Here is a 26,401-nt window from a genome sequence, read left to right on the forward strand (position 1 = left end):
TCGGACCCTTTCAAACCCCCTGGGCTCGCGGCGGCTGTTCCGTGAGCAAACGCTGGCCGCGGCTGGGGCCGGGGCGGCGAGGCTCGGAGCGGGGCGGCGGCGGGGCGCCCGGTACGGTGAACCCAGCAACGAGGCGCGGGCGGGCGCGCAGAGACGCCGGGTCCTCGCGGAGCACGGCCGGGGCGCGGCGGCGGCAGTGGCAGCGGGAGCCCAGGGACCGCTCCATCACTGGCAGCCATGGAGCCCGAGCATTTTCCTCCCTCAGGGCAGGCGCCTCGGCTCGGCACACGTCCTCCGGGAGGAAGGGGCCGGCGCCCGAGCCTCCCCGGAGGGCGGCGGGATGTGCGCTAGCGCAGAGGGGTGCGAGCCGCTCCTGTCCTCTTCCTCCGCAGCCGGCTCGTCCTCACCCTGCTGCTCCCGCGGCCGGGGCGGGAGGGGGCCGCAGGCAGCGGCGGCTCCTTCTCGGCGGCGTTGGTGGCCAGACGCGCTGGTGCAAGCGACTGCAGCCGACGCCGTTCAAAGGAACGAGAGGTGGGGTTGGTCGGTGTCGGCAAACGGGGCGGGTGAGTGGGTGGGTGCCGAGGGAGGGCGGCGGGCGGGGAGGGGGCTGTGATGGTTGTTACTAGTGCTCTTCTCCGGCTCCACCGTATCCCCCAGTCTCTCGCGGCATCGAGGGAGGAGGGACCAGCGCCCGAGCGCAGGAGGAGGAGGGGCGACCGCCGGCGAGAGGAGGCGGAGGCGGTGGCGGTGGCGGTGGCGGTGGCGGGGGGAGGGGGCAAGCAAAGGAGAAGGAGGGAAGATGGCGTCTGCGCATGCGCCCCGGCGCCGCAGACATAAAGCCGGATCCGGCAGAGAAGGCGGTGCCGGGGCTTCGGGCCTTGCCGAGCGCTGGGTCTCCCGACGGAAATTGCCGAAGGCTCGCGGAGGCGCACACGCCGGGGGGAGGGGTGGGGGTGGGGGATTTCTGCCGGGGGAGCGAATCCGGGTCGGCCTGTGAGTTTCGGCCCGAGTGGGGGTGGGGCAGGGTGCGGGGCGCGCGCAGTTTAGGTGTGTCCGCTCTGTTCTCACACGCGGCCGGTGCGCGCGCGCGCGCGGGCACGAGGCAGGGGAGGGGGCCCGGCGGGGAGGGGCCCGCGGAGGCTGCTGGAGCCCTGGGTCTCGGGTGTACGCGCCCTGGGTGGTGTCCCCCCCGCCTGCGGAATGGGTAATGAGGCTTTTCTCCGCAGCAACAGCATCACGAGTTTCAGTTCCCAGGAGCCTGCCGCTGCCGCCACCGCCACCGCCACGACACGACATGAGTCAGGCTTTCTTCCTTGGCGCGTGGCGGAGCCCTCCTCCCCCTCGCCGCACCTGGGCTCGCCCCCGGCCCGCGTCGCCCGCGCCCCCTAGGCGGAGGCCCCTGCGCCGGGAGCTGCGCGGTCCACGCAAGGCCGGAGTGTCTTCAAGATAGGTGCTGCCTTTTGTGCAGTGCTGTTGTGGCTGCCATGCAGTCCCCTCGCCCTTCGACGGGCAGGGGTGAGCTAGCCGGGCAGATGTTGCAGCTGTTTGCTATTAATTGCCTAAGTTCCTCCCGGGTAGGCTCTTCTCTAGAGACGGGGTGCTTGCAGTCCATCCCTACGTGGAGGGAAGAAGGAGCCTAGCCCTGTAAACTAAGTGACCTCAACAGGTGGAGCTTATCTCCCGCAGAGGGTCTTTCCGTTGAATTGTCCAGGCTATAGCCCCCACAGATTTGACTTGAAAGACAAATCTTGGTGGCAACACGAGTGCAGTGATAAATGAAGACCACCTCTTACGGTTTGAAAAGAAAAAGGGCCATCTGCAAATCCAGTTTTAAAAAAAAAACCTGCGTGGTCTGAGCATAGTTTTACAGAAGCAAGGTTAGGTTTGATAGGAGGCAATTTACTGGAAGTTGCTTCCCTAGCATTACCCGTCAAAACGTTCTAGCTCTAAGCTAGAATGTACTATGGAGCGAGAATGTACTTCTCGCCCAGGAATTAAACAACAACAAACTGATACGGAAAATCCTAGAGAGAATTTTTTTTTTAACTTAGGTTGTTGGGGAACTAAACTTTATGGTTAGACAATTAATTTAGGAAATCTCACAAATTTACACATCTATAATCCTATTTCAGGAGCTTGTTTAAGCATAAAGAGCTGTAGTCTCTTGCACAGTTTGATAGACATCTAGTTGTCAATTCGGTGCATTACCTTTAGGTTACTCTCTTGTCTTCATTCCATCCTTCGGTGTGTCACCAAATGCACCCTTAACATCCCATGTATATCCTCTATCAAAGTTATGATATACTGTTGCTTTTTCTGTGGTCTCCCCCACTGAACCCAAACAGAGGACTACCTTTTTTACTTTAAATTGCTACTGTGGAGCTTTGTGCTAGGTACAAAGTAGGTGCGCACAAATATTGAAAATGGTGTGATAATAAACATGAACTACATTTGAAAAGATCGTACTTGTTTTAGGACATTCATGATTTTGTGAATGACTGTATTTTTACATAGCCATGGCCATTGGTGTATTTTACAATAATTTTTTTTTAATACACAACAGTTCTTGTTGCAGGTGAAACGGGTGGTTAATGGTGGCCATCCATTGTTGAAATGCAAATCCAACTTGCTATTTCAACAGTTTGTGAATGGAAAATAGAAACTGTCTTATCCAATTGAACCTGCAATGGAATGTAGATAGACAAAATGTGTTTCTTTGGACTAGTGTGAAAGAAAATGCTCTTGATCTCTCAAAATGTTGCATTAGGTCCAAGTTTTAAATTACCCCAAACAACAACAGCTCAACACCCCCTTGGACCCTAAATACCCTCTGTGATTGTGCTGATAGGGTTAGAAGCAGAAGAAACAAAGTCTTACCCGAAGTTGACAGAATGAGTTGAGATAGCCCTATAAAAGCAGATACTTGTTCTGATAACCAGTAGTAAATGATAGTGTTTTGGGCTGTTTTGATGGGGGGGGGGGGGCAATGGCCTTTTCAAATGTATTTCATTTTTGTCTGCCAAATCACTTTCAAATTCCTGTTTAGGCTGCATCAAGCCGCACTAAGCTGTAAGAAACAACTCTGCAATTATGGAAACCTGAGTTTTAAAAATCTCTCTATATCTCTCAGTTACCAGCATTTCTGGGACCAGGAATACCTGAATTCAAGTACATTAAAACAAGCAGAAGTGCTTAAAGAGCTATGTGTTATTATGTTACCACCTTTTAATTAAAAAAAAGGGGGGGTCTGGATTTTTTTACATTGATACTAAATGCCTACTGCGATGTGTAATGAAGTCATTAAATCCTTTGAACTCAGTACTTAGAGTTATCCTTTGCCTTTTGAAAGACTGAATTTCCCCTGTTTACATTCTGAAGGTGCAGCTCTGAATTACTCTCTATTGACTAAAAGATTAGCCTGTAGTGCAGTGTTCACTTAAATCTAGTCACTGCAACATTGCAAACCAACGTGTATATTTGGCTGTGTTTAGTGGTTTTTTCCTACCATAAAATACAAAATTTGCTGAACATTATAACACAACTTACCTGATTGTGAGAACTGTGAGATAGGTCTGTATTTAAAACCAAGTGATTCTCCGGGGCGCCTGGGTGGCTCAGTTGGTTAAGCGACTGCCTTTGGCTCAGGTCATGATCCTGGAGTCCCGGGACTCGATCCCGCATCGGGCTCCCCGCTCGGCGGGGAGTCTGCTTCTCCCTCTGATCCTCCCCCTCTCATGCTCTCTGTCTCCCATTCTCTCTCTCAGATAAATAAATAAAATCTTTTAAAAAAATAAAAATAAAAATAAATAAAACCAAGTGATTCTCCAAAAGTAATGCCCTCAAAGAGCAGGAAGGGAATACTTAACACTCAGAATGGCTGTGAATGGTAAAGACTGATATTAAAAGAGAAATGTGAGCAGCAAAGATGCCACTATTCCACTAGAAATTTTAGCTAAGCAGTGCTTCTCAGTCATGCACTATTACTTACCTGTAACTTTTTAAATGTCATCTAGAAAGAAACGTCAAAATTTTAAATGAGTTATAAACATGAAAAAAAAAACCATTTTTTACATATGCAGAAACTTATGCCTAGGTATATTACTGCATGTTTATAAATCAATTCGCTCTCTAGAAAATTTTTTAAATGAGACCAGAAGTAGTATATGCTACTTGACTTTTGTAAATAGCACAAAATTCTTATTTTGAAATTTCTCATTCAAATTTCAATGTGTACAGTTTAGCTTATAATTGATTAATTTTTGCAGCATTTGTTGAATTTTCGATACAAGTATGTTTCTGGTCAGTGAAACAATTTTATATCCTCGAGGAAGATATGCTTATAAAACAAAAGTTTGACTTCAGAAATTTTTAATTTATGGTTCAGAGGGCACACTGATACACATTAGCTCATTTGAAGGAGAAGACATCATTCTCCTTTTAGAAGTGATCACAGAGAGATTAAATAACTTGTCCAAAGTTTATACCTAAATCTGGGTACTCGGGTCCTCTTAATTTCAGATTCCATTCCTCTCTGTTGAGAGATTTTTCTAAAAAAGCAGCCTGAACTCTAGGGACTAGTATTTTTCAAAACTCTCTTGGAAATTAATGAGTGTTCTTGTAATGCTTTTGAATGCCAAGAAAGATATGCTGCACACACACTAATTACATACAGCTTTTCTTCTACGTGAAGAGGATAAAAGACTTTTTCCCTGTTTGACCAAATGTAAATGTTACAGATTCTGCTATAGTCAGTCTTTTCTGATTTATGGATGTGTTAATTTGGGAATTTTCTCACAACTTAAAAAAAAAATCATTTCTAACTTCTGCTACAGAACCGTGAAGTGACATTGCAAAAAGAAATAATTTGTTAATTTAGGGTTTTTTTTTAAGTCTATAATCAAATAACACTTCAAATTTCCCCAGAGGAGAGCTAATATTTATTTAATGCCTACTCTCACTACACATTGTTCTAAATGCTTTAAGTGTTTTATCTCAATCCTCACAACTGTATAAAGTAGGGACTATAATTACCCCATTTTACAAATGAGTAAAGTGAGGCACCCAGAGGTTTAGGTCTCACAACTTGGCAAGTGGTGGGACTGAGATGCAAATTGCTGTAATGTAACCACCCCTCACAGCTGCCTCCAGACATATTGTTACATCAGGCTCCTGCTAATTCTAGCTCCCAAGTTAAATTTCTACAGAATACTCATGTTTTGATTTTTCTAATGAGATATCTCCAAAGAATCAGAGAGCACCATTTTCTCCCGATATAGAGACATTCTAAGAAAGAGTATACATTTTACAGACTCTACTGTGGCCATGTAGGAATTGGGCTTAAATGAACAGAACAACGATTTGATAAGTTGGATGATCTTTCACTGATCAAAAGCGATGTCGAATGCTTGAAAAAAGGCATTAATCACACATAATTGAGGAACGCAGTCTATACAGGACAAGATAAATGTTTTCCCATTTTAGCAATTAGCGTTCATTGAATATGAGCGCCTGTAGAATAGAGACAATAGTAACCTAGCCTTTTCAATATGTTCTAAGGACCAATTTGTATTTGCACATCTTTTTGAATACTTAAAGCTATAGAAATTAATACATTTATTATTTTTGTATCATAATTCTAGTAAGACCTCTGTCCTTCTACCATACATGAACCAAAACCGGGTCAAGAAATACAAACAAATTATAGCAGCCAGTGTTTCTTTGTATTTAAAGATTAGGTTCATGAACAGTTAGGTATATCTCGAGTCTCAAAGCTCAGGGGAAAAGAAATGGCTGTTGAAGTCATTCCTTAGTATGAAGTTTTCCTTTGCTCATTCATTTTCTTCCCCTGCTCTGACATTATCTTTTAGAAGAAAATTGATAAAGTAGTTCTCAGTAACATACTTAAATTGACATTTCCAGTTAATTTTATTGTAGAAGAAAAACAGGAAATCATTAGTCTTAAAGGCCAAAATCTTTTCTTATTTTAATACTTTAAAAAAAGAAGAAAAGAAAGTCTTAGATGCACACAAGATAGTTGGAGTCAGAAGCATAAAATAAAATCCGTTAATGTTATGATCACATAATGTTACAGGCAATAGTACTGCTTATGTATGGAAGGTGTTTACAAAATCTATATGAATGATAAAAATTACCTAATGAGATGATTTAAAGGAGGAGAGGTTAGAATTTCAAAGAAAGTGTGAGATGGACTTTAGGAGGAAAACCCCCAACATAATTGATTTGTTTTGTTACATGCTATACACACTTGTCAAACTCAAGAAAATTAAGTATATAACTGACTCAGCTTAACTGAGTTAAATATAAAATTAATTGCAAAGATGCCAACCAAGCTTTCCATCAAAAAATGGAAGAGAAAGTCCAGGTGCTATTTTGCCCTAGTTATTTATAGATAGGAATGGGATCACATGATAATGCCAACTCAGTGGTTTACCTTTGATGTTTAAAAGAGTTTCTAGGGGTGCCTGGGTGGCTCAGCTGTTAAGAGTCTGCCTTCGGCTCAGGTCATGATCCCAGGGTCCTGGGATCGAGCCCCACATCGGGCTCCCTGCTCGGCGGGAAGCCTGCTTCTCCCTCTCCCACTCCCCCTGCTTCTGTTCCTGCTCTTGCTAACTCTCTCTCTGTCAAATAAATAAATAAAATCTTAAAAAATAAAAAAAATAAAAAAAAAATAAAAAAATAAAAGAGTTTCTAAACATACTCCTTATTCAAGTCATAACCAGCATTACAAAAATGGTTGTTAAATTACACCTATATCAATACATATTTGAATAAAATGGGTTAATGCCCTATATTATCCCAACATTGACCCCAAATTATTTGATAAAAACAAGAATTTTGAAAGGAATACTTCCAACAAAAAGCATCTTGAGAAAGGAGCTAAATTTTCTTTATTCTGTCAAGCATATGATAGGCACTCAACAAGTACTTATAAAGAATTTCTTAAATCCCACATTATGTAATAATGTTGTCAGTATAATTTATCACATGAACTTTACTACTAGATTTTTCACAAGATATCTCAGAAGAACATTGAGTTCAGAAATTATGACATTAGGAAACAAGCTCATTATCAAAATTTTGGTCAAGGGCATTCAATGGTATTAAATTTCCTTCTCTGTTCTTTACTTGATCTCTAAAATTCTCCTTGTCCTACCTAAGCCTATAACAACTTGCTGACTACTCTTTTTCATGGAACATCATGCCCAAAGCATTTTTTTTTTTTTTGTAAACAACAAAGTCCAGTGAAAATGGTAAGAAGATATGAGTTGAATCTCTATCTCATTTTCTGATAGCTTTGCATTTGTTTAGGGACAGAGCATCATGTTAAATACCGATGAGAACTGGAATCTTCAGCCTTTGTGGATTCTGGAAATGCATTCTTTCCATCCTAGTTTAAGGATATGGAGAATTGTCTTCATGTGCTTCTTCCAGTCAGATGAGCTCCAGAACTATTTTCTAAGAACTTACTTGGCATGACTAGTCACAGACCTCCTACAAAGCCCACAATGAATAATTTCAGATAAAATGATCCATTGTTTAAAGCTTGACTTAGTTAATATGTCTAAAAAATTTCCTAGCTTTCTATTAGTCAAAACTTTGAAGTGTTAATATCAAATGAGGGCTTTGCTATTATTTTTCATTTCTTCCTACATGAAATTTCTTTCTTTCTTTTATTTATGATTGTGAAGGGTAATAGAACATGCCACCACATGCTGCTTTGATATATTGATATTTTGAGCTGAGCTATAGGCACTTAAAAAGCAAATGCAGGACGTTCTCTGAACTCCCTTTATCTGCCTGAAGACATATTTTCCAAAAGGAACTTGGATGTCATAGACACCCTCCCCTGGAGTTTCCTCAACCAAGGAACATTGACTCTTGTCACTGAGAGGAAACTTCAAGTTGACCCCATACTCAGACAAACTTTGTCACAGACTATCATACCACCCATCTATTCTTCTATGGCCCATTTATCTTTCCTAAAACTCATCCACGCTCCCTTAAGAGGCCTATACCTCCCCTACCCTCTCCCTATTAAGATAGCATTTAATCCTGAATTCTAAAGACACCTCAGAGTTACTCATGTTTCCTGAGTGTATCCTGTGTGTGTACATGAGGTATGCGCGGTAATAAACTTGTTTGTTTTTCTTTTGTTAATCTGCCTTTTATTACAAGGGTCTCAGCTAAGAACTCAGAAGGGTAGAGGGAGAATTATTTTTCTTCCCCTACAATTGTCAGAATAATAAAAACTGCCTTCTATTATAAAACTAAGGTTAGAATGAAGAAGCCACCTTGGTGATCATTATGGATATATTTTTAAGTACATAATATCTATTTAGCACAGTATACAAGTGGTCAGTCAATTCTTTTTTAATGGTAATTATTCTGTAGCTGAAGTATATTCCTAGTGAATACATAGTAGCTGCCTGAAAATAGGACTTCTTTATGCTGTTCCTTTTTTTAGAAGAACAGGAAGATTTTGACCCCAGAGCCTTTCAAATCTGTAGGATCTTCAGAGGAGGCAAATCGCCATTTCCACCCAGCTCTGCATTATTCAAACGTCCAAAGAAAATAGTCTTTGGCACTGTTTCCAATGACTCTGTTCTAATAAGACATTAACTTAGCATTCATCTTATTACTAGTTGTACCAGATGAGTCACTCATTTAAGACTCAGGCCTTCACATATTTTCAAATGGCTTTGATCTACAAGTCAACATTTTTTTCGAATGTTGAATAGATTTTATAGTGAACTCATTTGCCATTCCAATCTCTCTTCCCTTCCCATTCACCCCTCCACCTTCCCCGTACCCCACTCTCATTCCCCTCACCATCCCTCAGAAATTGAAATTACAACCAGCTTCACACTGATGGCACCCCAAAATAGTATAATACTTCATTTTCTTCTTTGTGATAACTGTGTAGCAGCAACCGCCTAATAACACCACTTGCTATTCTGTCCATCCTAAGGACATGATGAGTTGTATTTCATGAATAATGCTGCTGCAAAAACAGACAATAAAAACAAATAAAAGCATATCGACTAATTAAAAGAAAGAACATTCAACATCTCACAAATGCATATTAACAACCATGGCTGATCTCATCTGAATTGTATTGCAGATTATTTTTCACTTCATTAGGTTACAATATGGTTTTTCTCCCCTGAAAAGTACTTAAAGTAGAATTAACTAAAAGCATATAATAATTTGTGGCTGCTATATTGGTAAGAACTAGAAGATAGGAAATGTGGGGTTTTGTTCTCCTTAGAAGAACTAAGGACAGGAAAGATAAGACTGATCCAACTTCAGTGTAATTAATTGAATAGCTACTATGTGCTCTTTAGCAGATGAAATTGTCTATGCAATGGTCTTTTATATATCCGTGAAAGCATAAAAGGAGACAAACTTCCCCCACCCCTTACCCCCAGCTTAAAGGTAGATTTGCACAATCTTATTGTAAACAAAGGGCAAATGGAAAGGAGCAGGAGAACAATTCAGTTCATGTTTCACCAAAGACATTCTTCCTCCAGGTTAAAAGTAACCAGAGACTTCTAAATCATTGCAAACATTTCTTAATCCCCCAACTACATAGGCATAATATGGATCTTTGGAAATTAGATAAGAATAATTTCAATGTGGGGCACCTGGCTGGCTCAGTTGGTAGAGCAAGGGACTCTTGATCTCAGGGTCTTAAGTTTGAGCCCCACATTGGGTGTAGAGATTACTTAAATAAATAAATCTTTTTAAAAAAAAATAATTTCAAAGTAAAATAATAGCAGCATTATAGTTTAGAAACTATGATGCATCATTGATGCATACATCTGCTGGGAAATGAGCATCTGGTAGTGCCCTACAGATGGAAAAAACTGCAATTATTGCTCCTTATTTTGATAATTCATTCTGAGTAAGTGTATAAGTATTGTTAGTTGTCTTAATTTTTTGTTGTTGTGTTTTTGCTTTTGTTAGTTTTTTTTAATAGCAGACATTTGGGGATAGAAAAGCCTCTATGTTCTAACAGTATTACTAAGATGACCAGGAAAATACACCAAGCGTAACACAAAGCAGGGCTAGTAACAATACACCAAAAGATTCTTTGAGGCTGCTTGTTCCCTGATAAACATCATGATAGCAACAGCCCTGCATAGAATAAAATTGAGTCCCTATGTATTTAACATTCTCCAATTTTATTCCATGGCAGCCTATTATCTCTACAGGGACAGAGGGAATATTCCTAAAGAGAAAGACTAGGTTTTATGTTTAAAAATAAATACCAGTAATAAGTCATTAGCTCCACCTTTAAAGCATTAAAGGGAAGTTTTTTAAAACCTAAGCTTGAACTCCATTTTCAACAAGGAAACTAGGGAACATTTTAAAAGCTTAAACTTGCTTGTTGTGTTCAGGAAAGGCCCCCATTCCATTGACCTGGCTGGGGCTGTCCTGGGCCAGAAGGGCCTGAAGTCTATTGCACAGATTGAATTGCATTTTGATCAGTTTTTTAGGTACAACCTCCACCTCATTATTTGCATGTGAATTTCCCAAGGGCACTTTGCATTCCTAGCCATCTTGAACCTCTCAATCAACACCAATGGGGTGCCCCATCCCCAGCTACAATGTGTGCAAAGGGATGTGAAATCATTAGAAATCTGGTCTAGACCAAAAGAAAAAAAAAAAAAGTTTAGGCGGCAAATCCAAGGGGGAAAAATCCATTAAAGTATTATACTTTATCCACTATTTTGGAAGAATTCCACCATTGCTTTCTTCTAATAGCAAAGATAACATGAATTGATTGCTTTTGTTTCAGTGAGGTCTCTCTGCCCACAAACGTGACAGACTTGTCTAAATTGTAGCTCATTTTTAATGCGGAACTGAAAACTCCTCTTGTGCCTCCAGACCTTGTAACAGAACATTCTAGAATGATTATAATCATATTTCAGTAGACAATATTACACTTATACAATCAGCAGAAATGTGCAATAATTAGGTCATGAAAGAATAATAGATTTACTAGTGGAGGAAGTACTTAGTTAGGGATACTGAGATAATGTCCAGAAAAGCTGCATGGGGACAGAATTTTATTTTTTTTTTATTTTATTTTTATTTATTTATTTTTTTTTCAGTAGGCTCTATGCCCAACACGGGGCCTAAACTCATAACCCTGAGATTAAGAGTCATGTGTTCTACCGACTGAGCCAGCCAGGTGCCCCTAGAATTTTGAATTATTACAGAACTCTCAAGTGCCTGTGGTAGGTTGGAGAGCAACTAGGAGAAGTCTCTGGAAGATTCAGCGGGTCCACTCTCTTACCAAACCCCTTTACATTTAAAAGATCCACTTCTTGGGGCATCTGGCTGGCTCAGTCAGTAGAGCATGAGACTCTTGATCTTGGGGTTGTGAGATTGAGTCACATATTATGCATAGAGATTATTTAAATAAGTAAAATAAAGGATCCACCTCTATCTCTGACTTGGCTCCTTTATTTTTATTTATTTTGGGGGGAGGGTGGGGAGGCAGGCACACCTTCAAACAAAAAGGAAGCCTAGACATAGAACCTGGACTCCTGAAGGTCATTTTATATCACTGCTGTCTTCTTCTGAGGCCTAAGCTAGTTTCCCAGTGATGATGACCCTGATATACAGGTTAAATGACAGATACAGTCAGAACTATACTATGAAGAATCTGCCATCACATGTACAGTAGGGACTTATTTCCTATAACATTAGGGGTTCATTTTCTATATAATTCCTACTACTCAAATGATGCAATTCAAGTGAAAAATACAAACCTATTGCTACAACATTGTCAATTATTCAGCAAGAATTTACTAAGAAGTACTATAGATTGCATATATCAAATATCCCATATGTCTTAGGCTGAGTTCCTCCAAAATGAGAGACAAGACTTGCATGCAGTTAGTTTATTTGACAAAATAGGGCCAGAAGACAGGAATATCAGCTGAGAGGAGAGGGGGTGGAACTGGGAGGGAGGCAAAGCCAATACAAGGATATGTTACTGAGTTGACTATCATGGAGGAGCCTTAAGCATGCTTTCGAGGAGAGAAAAAGGGTTAACATTTATCTACCAATTTCCATTCCCCATTGGTCAAGGGTGGTTCTATGAACATCAGATCCACCGTCCATCACCCAATTTTTATACATGCTCATGAGTACAGAGCCGGTTCTAATGGTGTTCCATCCCAGTGGATCAGGGAGGGCACTATCCTATCACACTCACGCAAAGCCATTCAAGGCTGGAGAGGAATTAGTAAGCTGTTGAGTAAGAGGTGGGTCCCAGAGGACTTAGCAGAGGCCTCCAGTTATTACAGTGTTTCAGAACTGATTGCCATGATTGGAATTAGCATATAATTTTCTAATTCTGATCAAATATCTTTTTTTTTTAAAGATTTTATTTATTTATTTGAGAGAGAGAGAGAGCACATGAGAGGGAGGAGGGTCAAAGGGACCAGCAGACTCCCCGCTGAGCAGGGAGCCCGATGCGGGACTCAATCCCGGGACTCCAGGATCATGACCTGAGCCGAAGGCAGTCGCTTAACCAACTGAGCCACCCAGGCGCCCCAAATATCTTTTTTTAATTGAAGTATAGATGACATATAATATTATATTAGCTCTGGTGTGCCATATAGTGATTCAACAATTATATACATTACAAAATGCTCCCCACGTAAGTGTAGTTAACCTCTGTCATCATATAAAGTTATTACATCCCTATGCTGTACTTTTCATCCCCATGACTTACTTATTTTATAACTGGAAGTTTGTACCTGTTAATCAGGCACATAACTCATAAATGCAGAGTCTGTTTCTTTTTATTTGTTCATTTGTTTTGTTCTTTAGATTCCAGGTGTAAGTGAAATCATATGGTATTTGTCTTTCTCTGACTTACTTCACTTAGCATAAAACCTCTAGGTCTATCCATGTTGTCGTGAATGGCAAGATTTCATTCTTTTTTATGGCTGAGTAATATTCCATTGCATGTATATATACCATATCTTTTTTATCAATTCATCTATGGATGGACACTTAAGTTACTTCCATACCTTGTTTATTGTAAATAATACTGCAGTAAACATAGGAGTGCATATCTGCTTTCAAATTAGTGTGTTTTTGTTTTCTTCAGATAAATACCCAAAAGTGGAATTACTTGATCATATGGTATTTCTATTTTTGTTTTGTTGAGGAACCTTCATACTGTTCTCCATAGTGGCTGCACCAATTTACAATTCCACCAACAGCACATGAGGGTTCCCTTTTCTCCATATCCTCACCAAGTTATTTCTTGTCTTTTTGATACTAGCCATCCTGACCTGTGGCAGGTGATATCTCATTGTGCAAATATCTTTTAATTAATATATTATAGAGTCATTTAGATTTACCAAGAATAACCTCAGTAACACTTTCGCAAACACAGTGAAATCTCACTAATTCATATTGTGTTGACCATCATGATTCCTGGACTGAGAGTAAATTTACATTGGTGCTACCTATTTTTTTTTTTTTTAAAAAAGGATGTGCTTAGAAATTAAGCATATAAGCCTGACTCCAAAGAGCATTTTAAAATATTTACCTTCACCATCACTTCTATACATACAATTATATATTGGCAGTTACCTCTAAAACTAGTCATAGTAAACACTCAATAATCAATTGCTGAAAGAATGAAAAATTTAAATTGTAGTTGCAAAGCAGCTTAATCCATTCATTAAGCAGTGGGTCTTCTATTGGCCACTACTAGCTTGATTCTAACCATTGTGTGTATTTTAAATTTATAAAAGTATGTTTTAGAGAATTAGTCAATAAATCAGATGTTTCTCTACATCTAAATGCCTCTAGGAAGTTTGAATTAATGATGTGTCTCTTGACAAAACTAAGGAAAATCTAAGGATAGAAACAGTTAAGATTCTATTGGCTATTTCACAAGTCATTCTAGAAGTACCGCACACTAACCGATTGCACTACTGGAGCTCCTCACAAGTCATTCTAGTAAACTTCTCATACCTTTGATATCACTTTAAATTGAGATTGTGTGTTCTATCTGGCTAAAGTCTTTTAAACTATATCTTTTTGAACAACTGACATATCTTTCATATACCATAAAATTCACCTGTTTTCAGTGTAGAATTCAATTAATTTTAGTATATTTACAAGGTTATACAACCATTAATTACCACTAAGACATTTCCATCACCCCAAGAAGAAATTTCATTCCCATTTAGAGTCACTCATCATTCCCACTCCTAACCTAGGCACCACTAATCTACTTTCTGTCTTGATATATTTGCCCTCTTTTGGACATTTTATATCTTAAGCATAATGCTTTTAAGGTTCATCCATGCTGTTAACCTATATATTTTACAACCAACATATATGGTTGTTCTGAAGGTTGTCTACTAATCATCTTATTTCAGTTTCAGGGTAAAATTTATGTTAGGTACAATATTAAATAAAGCCATTTAAAGACTTAAAGAATCACATACATAAAACCTAAATGGACATTCCTAATAAAAATCTTTTTTCTACAACTTTTATTATTTGCCAATTATAAAAATAATAGGTTCAGCATATTAAAATACTGAAAATAGAGAACTACATATTAGGATGTAAAGGCATCCCTTTATTTAAATTTCTTAGCCTCTCTGTGAGGTCAAAGGGTTTTTTCTAAATATTTAATTCACTAATTCATGTTCTTGTGAATGAATTAATCTGTTTACTCTTTCTATACAGGTTTTGCCCACTCTTTCTATAAATGTTTTATTATTATTATTATTATTATTATTATTATATATGAACTCATTCCCTTTTCCAGTTATATTGCTGGTAAATACTGTTCCCAGTTTTGAAATTTGCCTTTTAGTTTTGTTTATTGTTTTTCTTGGCATCCAGAAGTTTTACCTTTTTAAGTAGTCAAATTTGTCTATTTTTATCTTTGTCATTTCTCCCATTATCTTTATGTCTAGGAACTACTTCTTCTTTTTTTTTTTTCAAGATTTTATTTGTTTATTTGACAGAGAGAGAGACAGCGAGAGAGAGGGAACACAAGCAGGGGGAGTGGGAGAGGGAGAAGCAGGCTTCCTGCTGAGCATGGAGCCCAATGCGTAGCTCCCTCCCAGGACCCTGGGATCATGACCTGAGCCGAAGGCAGAGGCTTAAGGACTGAGCCACCCAGGCGCCCCCTAGGAAGTGCTTCTATGAAGAAAACTAAAGCAGGGTTAAAAGGCAGGTGTGGTAGGGTGTCAGTGCATACAGGGTGGTCCTTTAAAGGTCTCACTGATAAGATGACATTTGAGCAGAGGCCTAAAGGAAGAGAAAGAAAAGCCACGTAAGTCATAGACAAAAACATTTCAAGTGTTGAATTTTAACATTTTTCTGCATCTATTGATCCTTTTATCTCTTAATATAGTGGATTAAACTGACAGATATTGGGATAAACCTACTTGTTCACGATGTGTTTTTGTTGTTGTTATTTGGGCCGGGGGGTTATGATCTATTTTTATTTTTACTTTAATAAGAAACTAAGGAACAGAAAAGTAATTTACCCAAAGTCCAATAGATTGGAACCCAGGCCATTTCACTCCAGTGTCTGAGTATTATCCGCTGTGCCATAATCATTTTTTGTCTTAATCCACTGTGCTATAATCACTTAATCTCATGCCAGTGAGATGGTAAAAACACATAACATTAAATTTACCATCTTAACCATTTTTAAGGTTAAGTTGTGTTACGTATATTCACATTGTTGTGCAGCAGATCTTTAGAACATGTTCATCTTGCAAACTGAAATCTATACCCACTAAACACTAATTCTGCTACCCTCTTCTTCCCAGCTCTTGGTAACCACCTTTCTATTCTCTGTTTGAGTTTGACTACTTTAGACATTCAAATGTGTGGAATCATCCAGTATTCTTTTGTGACTGGCTTATTTCACTTGGCATAACATCCTCAAGATTCATCCATGTTGTAGTATGTGTGACAAGATTTCCCTCCTTTTTTCTTTTTAAGGCTGCATAATATTCCCTTACAGGTATATTCCACATTTTCTTTATTCACTCATCTGCTGATGGGTATTGGAGTTACTTCCTCCTTTTGAATATTGTAAATAATGCTACAATGAACATGGGCATGCAAATATCTCTTTAATAAGATCTTCTTTGAATTCTTTTGGATATATACCTAGAAGTGAGATAGCTGGATCATATGGTAATTCTATTTTTAATTTTTTTAAGAACTATTTTCCATAAAATCTGTACCATTAATCATACTCTATTTGTAATACATTTAGATATGATTTGTTAGTACTTAATTTAGAAATTCTGCACCTAAACTTATAAGTGAGCTAAGCCCATAAATTACCATAAATTGCCAATTTCCATAAATTGCCTTGTCTGGATTATTTCCAAAAATGAGGTTTTGGTTTTGTTAATAATCTGTATTTTTATTATTTTTCAATTTCCTTACTTTCCATTTTTAATTTCATTATTTTCTTTTTCAACTTTGTTTTTTCCTAGCTTTTTGAGATGCACATGTAACTCAATTATTTTCAATCTGTCTTATATTTTAAATTCATTTACATACATGCATGTTATTCTAATTAATATTAATTACCATTACCTTTCTAATTACCCTTCTAATTATAATTTCCATTGTGGTTTCCTCTTGAACCCATGAGTTATTTAGGAAAGTATTTGATTCATTTTAGTTTGTGACCCTGAATTCCATTGTACAGATAAAGAAACTAAAGTCCAGGAAAATAAAATGTCTTACTCAAAATTGTATAGCTATTGCATGGGCTGAAATTAAGTCTCCTGATTAACACTCCATTTTACCTTCCCAATTTCTTTTTTTTTTTTTTTAAGATTTTATTTATTTATTCATGAGAGACAGAGAGAGAGAGGCAGAGGGAGAAGCAGGCTCCCAAGGAGCAGGGAGCCCGATGCGGGACACGGTCCCAGGACCCTGGGACCATGACCTGAGCCGAAGGCAGACGCCCAACCATCTGAGCCACCCAGGCGCCCCACCTTCCCAATTTCTTAATTCATATTCTTACCCTATAAGAAAGTTTCCTAAAATTAAACCAATATTGTCATTAACTTATATTACACCAAGAATCCAATTTTTACTAGCCTTATACATTTAAAAAATATTTGCCTAGGGGCGCCTGGGTAGCTCAGTCGTTAAGTGTCTGCCTTCAGCTCAGGTCATGATCCCCGGGTCCTGGGATGGAGCCCTGTACCAGGCTCCCTGCTCCGTGGGCAGCCTGCTTCTCCCTCTCCCACTCTCCCTGCTTGTGTTCTCTCTCTCGCTGTGTCTCTCTCTGTCAAATAAATAAAATCTTTAAAAAGAAAAAAAATATTTGCCTAAACCTTTTTGTAAATATATTGGACATCGTCTCTTTGATTTTCTTACCCAGCTAGGATTTATTAATTTCTAGCCATATCATTTGGCATAGTGCTTAGCACATATTAGGCTCTCAATAAAAAATTTATTGAGGGAATTTTGTTTAATGAATGTTTAAAGAATATTATTAGTGCCACCTATGAGCTTTATTAAACATCAAATAACAAGTACTGAGATGAAAGAGTCTTTCTGGCTTTTCATAGCACAAATTCGTGGGATTAATGATAAAGAGGAAATGAACAAGAAACCAGAATCACTGTTGAAATGAGCTACAACTCCATGGTCAAAAAAAGTGGGGGTGCGGAGGACTAAAATATATGGAAAAATAGAAATGAAGTATAAATAACAATAACCAACTTTAATTTAATATCCCATATGAAAAAAGATTTTATTATCTCCACTGTATAAAGGGGGAAAGGGAACCCCAGACAGTTTGAATCACTTGCCCCAGTGACACAGCTAGAAGTGATAAGCCTTGGATTGGAAGGCAGCTTTTGTCTGAGCCCCAGGCCCATTATCTTTGCAATAAGCCACAGTCTTCTCCAGGGCCCTGTCCTCCCAGCTCTAGCCAACCCCTTGGCTGTAATTGGGAAGAAGGAGATAACTCAGAAACAAAGGGAGGGAGGGGCTGTGGTATCAGGATCTATCTCCAGTGAACACAAAATACTTGCTAGAGGTCAAATACTACCACATTTTTTTCTTTTCCTTGAGAATAATCTTTGGCAGGGGTGGGGAGGAATTAGACAGTTCTGCCTTTAACATCCTGTCTACCTCTTTTTCTAACTCCTCACGGTGGCTCACAAAGGGAATCTAATGTCAGAACCTGCAATGTCATGTTAAGAATATTATGCTTACAATTAAGGAGCTCCTTTTTGAATGTTTTCTCTAGGCTTCTCTTTAAAATGTAGGCGTTTCCCGGGGCGCCTGGGTGGCTCAGTTGGTTAAGCGACTGCCTTCGGCTCAGGTCATGATCTTGGAGTCCCGGGATCGAGTCCCGCATCAGGCTCCCTGCTTGGCAGGGAGTCTGCTTCTTCCTCTGACCCTCCTCCCTCTCATGCTCTCTGTCTCTCATTCTCTCTCTCTCAAATAAATAAATAAAATCTTTAATAAAAATAAAAAAATAAAATGTAGGCATTTCCCTCTTATTATTTAATCAAACTGAATTAATTAATCTTACCAATATAATAAGATGCTGCACAAAAGCAATTATTTTCTTGGTATTTAAATATTATATGCTACGCCTTTACTAACAACTACTTTTTGTTATTTTATACATTTATCAAAGCAGCTTCATTCCTTATGTACCAGTTCCTAATTTTTTCCTCAAACACCCTCCTCCATAACGTTTAGGATCTACAAATTGGTAATTAGAACAATCATTCCTCCATCTTCAACTTTTAGATTGTTTCCTTTTTTCCCCTTCAGTTTTGTGGTTTCTCCTTGATCTCTATAATCATTATTTTTTATATCATAGATGGTATGTGGCAATCACAAAGAATGTTTTTATAACATGGAGAAATGCTCGCATACAAAGTTAAAAAAAAAGAAGTAAAGCAGGATTCAAAATTGCATGTACAGTGTGTGTGACCCCCAACTAAATGAACATTTATATGTTTTATTTAGATTACAATTTTAAAAACTACACCAAAATATTGACAGTGATCACTCTGGGTGGTGAGATTATAAGCAATTAAAAGAAAATCCTATGTCCTTTTCATATCTCCTACAATGAGTATGTATTATCTTTTGCCAGACCTGGGTCAGAGCCCAAAGTTGGAACTGAGGCCAAAGGGACAATCTTGCTGAGGACTCCTGCTTCTGCCAAGGGCTGTCCATCCACAGGAAGACTTCCCTTGACAGCCCGGTCCTGAGGCAGCTGGTTCTGGTGGGCAGCTGGTAGGTATATGTGGAGTGCATGAGGTGTGGGAGTATGTGGCAGGAAGGAGAAATCCAAGGGAGAGGTCTGACAGTCTGGTTTCTCTGGGTAGAGACCAGAGCTCTCTGAGTCTGTGGTTAAAAGCAAATCTCACTTGGACTAGAATGGAAATAACATCTGGACCCAGATGAAAGCTGACTATCTAGTATCTATATTGTCCAATTCACTCTCCAGCTGGAGATTCATTTCCCTGAACAAAGATATTTGGACATGTTCTGGTCTTTTAATTCAGATTAATAGTGTAATATTTAATATATTTTCCAGCATCCCTTTGTCTCAATTTTCTTAAATCATTAAGGGCCTAATAATAATATTCTCCCACTATCTCATTAAAGTGTCATGAAGATTTAGGAATAAATATCTCCTATTTACTTTGCCACTTAGAATACAGCTTTTTACCACAAATTATGTTGCCTTTCTAGGTTAGAAAACTGTGGTGGGGGGAAGGGTGCATACCCTTTATTTTCCCTTTTAACTCTCCAGATTTTATTCCATTATTCTTCTTTCTAGGAAATGAGACAGAAGAACTGAAGTCCTGTCATCTTAAAAGGTTTGCTTAATGACCATCCCATGTGAACATAGGCAGTCTCAGCCGAGAAGCATGACTGCTGCAACCATATAGGCTCACAAGACTGACTCATTTATCAAATATTAAAGAGTCATTTCATAGAATGGCTTTTCCAGTCTCTTTTCAATAGAATTGAAGCCTGAGCAATTATAAGAAAAGCAAAGAACCCTGAGGTTTTTTTGCTGAAAGGGTCAGTCATCTAATCATTTGGGAGACCTGACATAATAACCTATGTGATTTTTCCCCCCAAGCTAAATTTTCACACAGAGCAGAAAAATATACCATTTCCCATGGCAAATAAACATAAAGAGAAGACATTTTCAAGGGGCTATTTTCTAAGAGTTAATATCTAGAGCTCAGTTCTTCTCCATTGATCATATTCCCTCATTTCCAGCCTCAGGCTTCCCATGAGTTGTTAGATTAATAGACTGAACAACCGACTAATGTTGAGATGATAGAGTTCTGATAATATATCGTTCTTGCATGATCCCCCTTATCATGTCTAAACTGACAATCAATTTAGTTTGGCACAACATAGGACTCCATACATCAATTGCCAGAATATAATATTAATGTAAGATATGTATAAGGTGGAGAGATTAGGACTGAGAACAAGGTAATCGTTAAGGTCTACATTATATACTGGGTGTCCTTTTTATTTGTACTCATGGCATCTGCTGTTTGTACATTGCTAACAACACCGTGCCTCTCATGTACATGGCTTGAGGAGAGAGCAATGGATCTGTGCTGTAGAGCAATGTGGGATTGTCTTCTGACCATCAAACTCAGACCTAATAAAACCAGCATCCCTAGCAGGATTAGGGCTGAATTCTAATTCAGCCTTCTATCTTGAATTGCTCACCCACCAACACAGAACTGGTATAAGTGGGCTGCTCTGAAAGTCGGGCCTGCTCACCAGTTATTGGCAGCAAGCCATTCTCTATGGAGATGTTTGTTTGATGTTTAAAACATGCAAACTTAGCATCTTTGGTAAAGTAGAACAATAGCTGTTCCTTATTCAACATAAACGATGATCCTTTTATGACAAAAAAAGTCAATAAAAATCTCAGTTTGAAACCAGACTTTTTTCCAACATGAATAAGAGTTCAATTATTTTCTCACTTAAGCTTTGGGAGTGCTTCTCTCTTTTTGGACAGTTTTGTATCTCCTTTCCAGTACAGATGTCTATTGCCTTCAAGGCTTTCACAGAGAATTTAATCCTTGGCAGTGAAAAGAAAGAATCCCATGGGGCAAATCAGGGGGGAGGAAGGAGGGACTAGCCAAGCTGAAGGTTGATTTGAATGGAAAAATCCTTTAGTCATGCCAAAGATGTGAATATCAAAGACACAAAGATCTTGTAAAGTAAAAACTGAGGTAAACCTCTGCCTTTCAGGAAACACATACTTTTTCAGTAACCCAAATTGTGATGTCAATCCTACAATAGATTATCCTTGAAAAAGAATATTACTCTCACCTATTGGAAACCCTCTACTACTTTATAGAGTGAGTATATTTGCTCCTAGAGATCTAAGATGATTGAACACTAATTTGTACATTGCTTCAGATTTAAACTAGGTTTGTCCCCAGTACCTAGTGTTTTGGGAACTGAAAATAGATTCTCAATGGATCTCATCCCAGATCTTAATTTCAGCATTTATTTCCACCTACCTTCTTCCTTGACTGTATCAACTCGTGTTCTTTGATTGCAAACAGTAGCTGCCTCCGGTAAACTTAAGCAAGAAAGAAATTTATTGGGAAAACTGGGGAAGCTCCAGATTGAGAAGAGGAGGCTGAAGACCCAATGGTGGAAAGGACAGACCCAAACAGCTCACATGAAGTCTCCACAGCATGAACTTCTCAACAGCTGCATCTGAAACAAAGGATTCTGATTCCAGGAAGAGAGCATTTGACTGGTTTAGCTAGGTTCAACTCTTTTCTCAGCGGCTGGGGGAAGGCAGGGTCTCTGAACAACAGTCCCACCAGATGGTATCCAAAAGTGAGGATGGAATTACCAAAAAGTAAATGGGGATGCTATTACTGAAAGAATGGGGTCTGAAAGCTTAGTAGCTAAAGGAAGTAAACCCAAAGCAACAACCAAACAAATGGGTGCCATTCCCTTCCTCTCCACTTCACTGTTTTGTATGTTTTCTGCTCTTTTGTATATATTTCCCTCTCTTCTTTTTTCCTCTATTCTGCCTTTCTTGCCTTTTCCTTACCCTTTAAAGTTTTTCTGGTATCATGGCTGAAACTTTTGTCATTATTTCTGCTTTTTCCTAGAGATCCTAGTATCAAAATTGTATCACCTGAACAACTGATCCTTGAGGGCAGTTGGTGTTAGCGGAGTAGGAAAATATCCACATTGTTTGATTTTTGAAGACATGTTCCTGAATCTATCCTTTCTAAACCAGCAACTCCCATAACTGCCTACCATTATGCCTATAATCTAATTGTTATAACTGAATTCCTCTAATTAAAACAAGGAGACTTCAGGAATTTGTCACTAAAAGGATAATAATCTACTATTTACTATTGCCATCTTATCATGAAATTGGTCAAGCTGTTATCAAAGGAAGCCTGGGAACAGCCCACCTGGTTGACATAAATGTGCCAGAGTAAAATGAGCCTTTACAATGGAGACAGAGGTTATAGGTCAGACCTCAGATCCACCTCTTTCTAGCTTTGTGACTTAGTTTAATCATTTATCTTCTTCAAGTTTCATTTACGTCATCTGTGAAAGGGAATATAATTCTTATCACATTTGGCTATTATGAAAAATCAGTAAAATTATATTTGTAAAATACTTACTGTACTACCTGGCATATAATAGATGTGTGGTAAAGGTTAAATTCCTCCTTCTTCCAACAAATATGTAATGAACACCTACTATGCCCCACACACCATGCTAGATGCTAGGCACAGAAGCAAAACAGACATGCTTCCTACCGCTTGAAGGTTAGTTTCTAGTGGAAAAGACACACATTAAGCAAAATCCAATATAGAAAGTATTGGTACCAAGAAACACATTAATTAGAGGTTCACAGACAATGGCTGCTATAGACTCAATGTTCTGTCCCCCCAAAATTCATATATTGAAACCTAATCCCCAATGGTATTTGTATGGTATTTGGAGGTGGGATGTTTAGGAGGTGATTAGGTCATGAAGGTGGACCCCTCATGAATGAGATTAGTGCCCTTATAAAAGAGCCCCCAGAGACATCTGTTACCCTTTCTCCTACAGAAGGACATAGCAAAGAGATGGCCATCTATGAAGCAGAAAACAGATCCTCATCAGACACTGAATCTTCTATATCAGGATCTTGGGCTTCCTAGCCTCCAGAACTATGAGAAATAAAACTATGCTGTTTATAAGCCACCTAGTCTGTTATTTTGTTATAGCAGCCCAAATTGACTAAGATAGTGGCACTCACACTACATAAATCAACTATAGATATGGACTAATTAAGAGAAGCATTCACATTCAGTAGACCAGAGTAAACTCACTGAAGATGTGTGAATGACAAGTCTGGGTGTTCAGGGGAAAGTTTCCCATCTCTCATTTTGCCAAAAAAAATTTCATTAAAGAAATAATATTTCTATGTTTGCATAAGAAAAAGAAGACAAGTTTTTTTACCTGGTAGAGAAGTTTCAATTGTAGGATTTTGCATGGAGAATCTTTGGAAGATTGAAATGGTGTATTTTAATGATGTAAGTATTGAATGTGAATTAGTAATGAGCAGTAGTTGAGGTGATCAAGATCAAGAAAAAGAGAGAATCCAAGAAATTTTAAGGAAAAACGTGCTTAGTGTTTGTAGCAGAGATTGCTAAATGCATACCAGTGCCTTATTTCCCCTTCATTACTAAAAGTACTCCAATTTTTTTAGCTTAGCCCACTGCTTCTTAGCTAAAAGTCTGCATTTCTGAGTTGCCCTTGTAGCTAGGTGAAGCCACATGACTGGCTACGTGATCAGAAGAAAGCAGAGATGTTATGTCTTCTGAAAAGTCTGCTAAAATGGAGGGGCAGTCTTTTACTTCCCTCTTCCTCCTTACGGCTACTATCAGGAACTTTAGCATCATCGTAGGCCATAGATGAACCTTGGGAGTGGAAACCATGCAGAGTAACGCAACAAGATAAAAAAGGCCTGGGTCCCTGATACTTGCTGCCTTCATAACACCCTTGCACTGCCTATCTCCAGACTTCTTCCATTTAAGTGGGAAATAAACTGTCTAGTTTAAGCCATTATTTGGGGCTTTAATTTTTAGGGTATATTCAAATTTAATCATAATTGATATATTGGTTGGATAATATGCTAAATGCTATGGGGGTTATTAAATAGACATATCACATGGCCTTTCTACTTTAGAAGTTTACATTGAGTTGATCATTAGATTTTTGGAAAGTTATTGGAGAGTTGGAGGCAATAAAGTTGGAGAGGTAGCCTGGATCCAGATTGCATAGGCTTTTCCAGACCTCTGTAAAGTCATTGGACTTTCATTTTATTTATGGAGAGTTTCAGTGTCATCATTTGACTTACATTTTTAAAGGATCAGATTTTTCACTTCTGGCATGGTAGACTGGGTAATTTGAATAAACACTACCATTGAGAACAACAACAAAACAAAAACCCTGGACAAAATGTTAGAAAAAAAAAATTCCTTGAAGGCATTAGAGAACCAACAAGTTAATTAAGAATTACAGGGCCAAGTTCTAGGAGAAAACAAATCACAGACATAAGCTTGGCAGTTAGGGAAATTTTCCTATAGAGCCTTTACCAATTCTGGAAGAAGTGGCTGAGAAATTGAGAAATGAGTGTTTTTGACAGGCTTGTAAAGCCAAGGCAAAAAAATTTAAATCACAAAGGGGTGGGGAATAAACCTGGTAAACCATTTATGCTTTAGGTTGATACTTCAATAGGCTACATTATAGAAGTAAGTGTGAACTGGGAGTCAACTGATCTTCACAGAGACTGAATCCCTGCTTCAAATCAGCTTAATGATGAAATTGGATTGTTAGAACCCCTTGCTGCCTATAGAAGCAAATTTCTGTAAAAACATACCACACCCAAAAATAACCAAGTACACAAAGGGAAACATGATGGAAACCTAGATAAACAAGAGAAAATAGAAATAGACCTGCTGAGGCTCCATCCAGCATAGACTTAAAAATAGCTATATTTACTACATCAAAATAATAAAAAGACTGAGATTTTGGAAGAGAACTGAAAACCTAAAAATGAGCCCCCCAAAATTTATATCTGAAAAATACAATAATTAAAATTAAGAATTCAATGGAAAAGATTAATAACAAATTAGATAAAGCTAAAAAGAGATTTAGTGAACTGGAAAACGGAGCAGAAGAAAATATCCAGAATGTAGAGAGAGAAAAGTGTGGAAAATACAGAACAGAGGATAAGAGACATGGAGCTTACAGTGAGAAGGTCCAAAATACATACAATTGGAGCCCCAACAGGAAAGAGGGAAAGAAAATGGGGCAGAAGCCATATTTGAAGAGACAATGGCTAAGAATTTTTCAAAATTTATGAAAGACATTGAGCCCCATATTCAAGGAATAAAGAACAATGAGAAGAATAAGTATGCAAACAAGCATAAATAAATGTTGACTGTATAAAATAGCAATAATTTATTGTGGAGTTTTCAATAAATATGAAATTAAAATACAATAATACCATATAAGTTAGGAGAAGGACAAATAGAGTTTCAAGGTTCTATGGCTCTTACATTGTCTGGTAAGAGGGTAAAAATACCAAATAATATTATATTAGAATTTGGCAAGTTAATACTATAATCTCTGCAGTAAAAGAATAATAAAAGAATGTATAACTAATAGAAGGAGGAAATTGGAATATTGACAATAATAAAGTCAACCCAAAAGATGACAGGAAATGAGAGAAAACAGACCATAGAGCAGGAGAAACAAATAGAAAGCAAATATTATGATGGTAGATATAACCCGAAACATATCAATAATTATATTCAATGTAAGTGAAGTAAATGTTCTAATTAAAATACAAAAATTATCAAACTGGATAAGAAAACAAAATTCAATTACAAGAAGCACATCAAGATATAAGGATACAGAAAAGTTGAGAGTAAGAGGAGGAACACAGTATACTATGCAAATATTTTAAAAGAATCATTCTAGCTGTCATGAGGGTAATATATAATAACTGTGGACAAGAAAGGCAACTTGACAGGAGCATGAGATTTATTTCAAGTGGGAAATAGCAGAGGTCAAGGTATTGCAATAGCTCAGATGTGCTATGAGGTGCACTTAGGTGTACTAAAGCACTAAAGACTACAAATATAAAAGGAAAGAATGTATTCCTAAGAATGCTGGGTGCAAGAATTAATATCTCCCCTACTATATTTCTCCCGTTGTTACCTATATGCTATTATTAAGGTCAAACTAAGGACAAAAGAGTTCTGGCAAAAGGACACAACAAAAGGGGCCC

At 38.5% G+C, this 26,401-nt stretch overlaps 1 long non-coding RNA gene across 2 annotated transcripts; it reads left to right on the plus strand.

The window, feature by feature from the left end:
- The first annotated feature begins 457 nt into the window (after nt 1-457).
- LOC118009402 lies at nt 458-24,634 on the plus strand. 2 transcript variants are annotated; one of them, XR_004678915.1, is made up of 4 exons: nt 458-531; nt 19,181-19,323; nt 19,874-19,913; nt 21,570-24,634. It is a non-coding gene; the product is annotated as an uncharacterized LOC118009402 (long non-coding RNA). The 2 variants fall into 2 exon arrangements; XR_004678916.1 differs by having other exon boundaries at nt 21,645-24,634.
- The last annotated feature ends 1,767 nt before the right edge of the window (nt 24,635-26,401 follow it).

Source organism: Mirounga leonina, unplaced genomic scaffold, assembly GCF_011800145.1.
Source record: "Mirounga leonina isolate KUSES-001 unplaced genomic scaffold, KU_Mleo_1.0 Mir_127, whole genome shotgun sequence".
Taxonomy (NCBI): Eukaryota; Metazoa; Chordata; class Mammalia; order Carnivora; family Phocidae; genus Mirounga; species Mirounga leonina.